This window comes from Heteronotia binoei, chromosome 15, assembly GCF_032191835.1.
Source record: "Heteronotia binoei isolate CCM8104 ecotype False Entrance Well chromosome 15, APGP_CSIRO_Hbin_v1, whole genome shotgun sequence".
Taxonomy (NCBI): Eukaryota; Metazoa; Chordata; class Lepidosauria; order Squamata; family Gekkonidae; genus Heteronotia; species Heteronotia binoei.
This window is the reverse complement of record NC_083237.1, coordinates 11,245,034-11,251,033: the sequence shown is the minus strand read 5'-3', so window position 1 is coordinate 11,251,033 and position 6,000 is coordinate 11,245,034.

Sequence of the window (6,000 nt, the reverse complement as noted above, 5' to 3'; positions counted from 1 at the left end):
TCCTGGCATTGCAAAAACTAGAATTTAAAATGATGTTTTAAAGAAATTGCTCGCTTCTATTGAAGAATATGTGGTATTACATGGGTCTTCCTCCTTGCAATCATGTTTTTATTGATTTTATTTACTACGACGACAACTGTAGATTTATACCCCACCCTTCTCTCTGAATCAGAGACTCAGAGCGGCTTATAATCTCCTATACCTTCTCCCCCCACAACAGACACCCTGTAAGGTGGGTGGAGCTGAGAGGGCTCTCACAGCAGCTGCCCTTTTAAGGACAACTCCTGCGATACCTATGGCTAACCCAAGGCCATTCCAGCAGCTGTAAGTGGAGGAGTGGGGAATCAAACCTGTTTCTCCCAGATAAGAGTCCGCACACTTAACCACTACACCAAACTGGCTCATACTTACTTAATTAATTTATACTGCACCTGTCTATCTAGTGGGGACCAAAGCTGTTTACATCATTTTCCTCTCCTCTATTTCTCCCTCACAACAGCCTTGTGTGGTAAGTAAGGCTAAGAGGTTGTGATTAGCCCAAATGAGCCCAGTTGTTTTTCCAGCGCACAGTGGGGTTTTCCCACTTTGGGAGCTTCAATTTGCCACTGGCCTGCTGGCTGGTGGGAAAACTCCACCCCCAGATACCCCTAATGTGATTACATTACTTCCATTCATTTATGTCTTCTGTTCTATCTAGAGACTTTTGACGTTTGACCTGCAAGATAATCCAGAGATGGTTAAAGTTCAAGATGCTATTTAGGGGAAGGGGCTATTGCTTGTTTCATTTATGCCATTCTTCATCCCGTGGTGCAGAGTGTTAAAGCTGCAATACTGCAGTCCTAAACTCTGCTCATGACTTGAGTTTGATCGCCGGTGGAAGCTGGGTTTTCAGGTAGCCGGCTCCAGGTTGACTCATCCTTCCATCCTTCCGAGGTCGGTAAAATGATTACCCAGCTTGCTGGGGGCAAGTGTAGATGATTGGGGAAGGCAATGGCAAACCACCCCGTAAAAAGTCTGCTGTGAAAACATTGTGAAAGCAACGTCACCCCAGAGTCAGAAACGATTGGTGCTTGCACCAGGGACCTTTCCTTTCCTTCATTGATACTTACCTTGGTGATGGTTAGAAATGAGAGAGTATAATAAATATTGTTGATTTTTTTAGGACTTTTCAGTTATTTGGATTAAGAATTAATAAAGTAGCAAGCTTGTGTCTTCTTTTCTTGCCTACTGGGACTTGGTATCAAGTTGGTTCATATATAGCCTATTGAACTAGAGAGAGGCTATGTTCTCAGGTGAAAATCCAAGGACCAGATTTTTCTTCAACAGTAACAAGAATAAAAAAGTACAAAAATAGAGCTCTAAAACAAGAAACCTAATATAGACAACAGACAAACAAGCTTCAAAAGTGCTAAGCTTGTCTTCTACCAGGTTACTGGGAGCCAAGATCAGTAACAATGATAAAAACAGGACAACTGAAATCTATAATTTATAGGGGAAGAATCACTCCAAAGGCCCCCACTTATATGTGGTGTGCCACAGGGTGCAGTTCTCTCCCTGATGCTATTTAACATCGATGTGTATGTGCCCCCTTGCTAAGATTGTCAGGAGGTATGGGGGGATGGCGTGGCCACTCCGACCGTTCCTTGGAAAATCTAGACCTGGCCCTTCAAACCGTAGCAGCTTGGGGGTTGCTCTTCAATGAGATTAATCGACAGGCAGCTCAGCCAATGTGAGAGCAGGTGAACTGTGGCCAGTCTGTCTGGAGAACTATATTATAAGGCAGATTCTGGTATCAGATTATCTGAAGTCCCAAATTGAAGTTTAACATCTAGTCTGTAGACCCTTTCCTTTAAGCAGTAAGCCCTAAGCAGTGTATTGGGTGGGGAAAGCATATATCCACAATGAGAGAGCAACCTGGTGTTGTGCCTGTGCTGCAGCGGCTGGCCATGGTATCTAGCAACCAAAAGTGAAAAAAAGATTCCCCAGCAGTGCCAGGAACTGCTATGGCATCATTTGTGGCCATCTTGCTGCCACATTCCATTTCAGAGTTGTTGCAAGGTGAGGTCAATGTAATAGACAGGGCAGGTATGGCCAAGGAGAGTCCGAAGTCAAGGAGGCTGAGCCAAGTGTCCATCACAGCCAGGAGGTGGAGAGGGAAGGGCCAAAGGACCTCTGCTCCACCTCTGCTGCACACACACCCCTTAAAGAGATAAGCACCTATCTCAAGCCCCAGCCACTTATCAGTGGGCAAGGAACAATTAATGACTTTAAGAAGTGCCCCAGTAGCCTCTCAATGTATTCTTGTCTCCCACACCTGCATCCCTTGCAATGTCCGTAGGCCCAGCAGCTGCTGTTACAGGTGCTACTGCAGACCCTCTCCTTGTCAAAGACTGACATTTTGTCTCTGATCCACTCCTAAAGGTTGCTAGAGGGTAAGGCAGCCTTGGGCTCTCTTCCTCAGGAGTTGGAGCACATCACTTAGCATAAACTTTTGGGGTGGGTAGTCAGAGGATCATGTCTTCTTTTTTTCACAGAGGAAAACTTCTCTTCAAAGAAGAGAATCATGTTGTTCAGGAGAGCCTCAGAGAATACCCAACTTCAACTACAAAAACCTGTAACTAAGACTGCAATTAAGTCTTCCATTTACTCAATTCACTAGGGAGATGCAGTAGTCCATAACAAAATGAATTAAAAAGACAGTGAAAGCAGGTATAAATATATCCTTGTATTATTCAGAACCACCCAAGGGTCATGGTTTCCCACCTATCAGCAGCCAGACTTATCTCAGGGAGCTGTGATTATGTAGGTTTTCATGACACCACTATAGATGCATTCAAGCGGATCAGTGTTCACTGTGGAGAACAGCAGGTATGGTGATACTGTTGATATTGCTGTTGCTGCTTCTGCCTCCACTAGTATGTCAGGCACATGCTGTTAAATGCAAGACATGGCATCCCCATGAGATTGTTCACAAGTATCTTCATCCAGGTGATCTCATTTTGGGTGGTCTTCTTTATCACCTCTGCTTCACCTCCATACCAAAAAACTTCACCAGTGAACCTTCACGGCCACAAGCTGAGCCTATGGTGTAAGAAATTATTCTTTTTCACATACTATATTCTGTTTAGATTGTATTATGCAGAAAACCAATACATGGAGAGGCTTCAGCAGCTGCATTGAATAGAGGAGTTTCCATTATGCTATCGTAAATGTGCATCTTTGTGCTTCTAGTGTCCTGGCCCGATTGGTGGACCTCCTGATGGTACCTGGGTTCTTTTGGCCACTGTGTGACACAGAGTGTTGGACTGGATGGGCCATTGGCCTGATCCAACACAGCTTCTCATGTTCATGTTCATGTGCAGAATTATTCTGACTTAAAGCCACTGATTTTCAAATTAAAGTATCTCCTTTCCCTTCAACTGAGTCCCTTCTGAAGTGCAGAGAGAGCTCTTTCACAACAGTTGAGGCTTGGCAATTCTATTTTGCACTGTATGTGCCAGGGGGACATGTTTAATGCAGGGAATCAAAATTACAGAAGGAATTCGAAATGTGGGAGCCAGAAGAATCAAACTAGGAGCGGGTATGTTTGATTCTCCAACAGAAATTGTTTTAAGATAAAACCGGGTGACTTCCTGAAACAAATGTTGGTAAATATACATATATAGTCAAGGTTCAAAACATTATTAGGCACCATACAGGATATAATTATAAAAGAATCTGGAGTGGAATTCAAGTTAAAATGAGAGACTGGAGGAAGAGGAAAGAGTCAATTAGTACAAGGAATGCTATGGTTAAAATGTTTCTAGTTCCTAGGTTGACTTATTTATTTTATGTATTGCCTTGGCATATACCAGAATAAGTACTGAAGAGATGGCAAGGAGATATAGATAGATTTGTTTTTGCATCAAAGAAACCAAGGACAGCTAATAGGTATAGATATTATGGTATTAAAGATGGGGGATTCCCGATATAATTTACTATTATGATGCATATCAGTTAAGGCACTTAATGATTTGGTTGGAGGGAGAATTAGTAGAAGAGCTGAACGGGATAGAAAAGGAAAATTTAGAGGTAGTAGGAGGAAAGGAAAGTTTATTTGAGAGAACGAAAAGGAGGAAGAAGATAGGTGATAAATTATCAACCTTTATGGGGCCCAGTAGGGTATGGGGGAAGTGGAAAAAAGAACTCGCTCCGGAGATATCATCTATTACTAAAATGTGGTATTATGATAAATTTGCTCCATTAAGGGGATCGCTGTCAAAGGAAGTAGGAGATAAACTGAAGAGGATTACGATTCGAGAATTGAAAGAGGTTTGGGGTACTGATGGGGTGAAGAAAGAGGAGTATAATATTTTGAATAATATTAATTGGTTGTTAAAAAGTCAAATCTCCTCATTGCTGAAGGAGGAAGAACTTAAAAATATTGGTAAAAGAATTAATACTCCCTTTGAAAACTTGGTGAAAGAGTATAGCGAAGATAAGTCAAAAATAGTTTCAAAATTGTATAAGATTTTATTAGGTACAGGGAAATCCCCGAGAGAATTTTTGAAGGAACATTGGGAAACAGATATTGGAGATAAAATTTTAAATGAAGATTGGGAGAGGATGTTTAGATTACCTCCCTTTGTTACAACATCTAGGTTAGTGCAGGAGCAGGGATTGAAGATGATACAGAAATGGTATTATACACCCATTAAGATGTATTATATCTCTAAATCAGGGAGTAAAAATTGTTGGAGGAAATGTGGAGAAATTGGAACTTTCAGTCACATGTGGTGGGATTGTCCCTTAGTGAAAAAATTCTGGTTGCAGGTTGGCATAGAGATGACAAAGATTATGGGATGGAAAATAAGTATATCTAAAGCAATGGCAATTATTAATTTGGATGGTGTGGGATTAAGATCAAAAGAGGATAGTAAATGGATTAATTTGATGTTAGTAGCAGCAAGACAAGTGATAGCAAGGAATTGGAAAGAAGCTGAGGAATTGACAATTAATCACTGGAGGGATAAAATGAATTATATAATTATTTTGGAGTATTTAACGATGAAGATACGAAGAATGAACGGATTAAAGGTTAGGGAACAGGAGGAGGGGTGGTTTAGGAAGATGGTGAGATATTTGGAAAAGTTTAAACAATTTAAGACGATTGGTTGATTAATAAGAAAATGAATGGATAAGATGTTTAAATAGAGTGATGGAGTTGTATTTGGATGAAATGTTAATAGTTATAAATTTATGGAATATTATAATGTATCTATGGCCTGGGACTCTCACAGAGGTGGATTGGTGTTGGAATATATAACAATAAAAAAAAATTAAAAAAAATATATATAGTCAAGGTTCAAAACATTATTAGGCACCATACAGGATGTATTTTCAGTTAGATTATTTTCATTTCTACTCGAATTCCCATTCTCCATTAAACCTCAGCAACCATACAAGACATACTCATAGCATCAAGACTTGTCTCTAGTCAGTCTAACGCATCAATACTTCATGGAAGGAAAGGGCTCAAAGATGGGTCAACATGCAATTGTTCTCCAAATTTCCAAGGCCTTCTTCTGCATTTGAAAACAAAGTCATTTGGCTCTTGTTCTTTCAAACCAGTTTCATTAGATTTTTTTCTTCATTACTTACCGTATGTTAAGTGTCTGCTTATAGCCAGATATAAATTCAGTCTTGTATCAACAGAGGTATGCAGCCATCCCCAGCTACAATCTGCCGGCAAACATAGCAGTAATTTTTCCTTAATTTTAATTCCAATGAGAAGGTTCAGTTGATCTGCATTTCTTAAGTGGTTCTGGAGATTCACAATATGCAGATAAGAATATTCTTAATAAAATTTTGTGAAACGTTTAAAAAAGAATATTTTCACTTTCTTTGCATTTCTCTTGCTTACAGCTTTATCATTTGATGTCTTTACCCTGGCCTATTGTAAATTTATACTTTATTGATATAGTATAATCAGCATCACATTCTGAAGAGCAATATGCTATT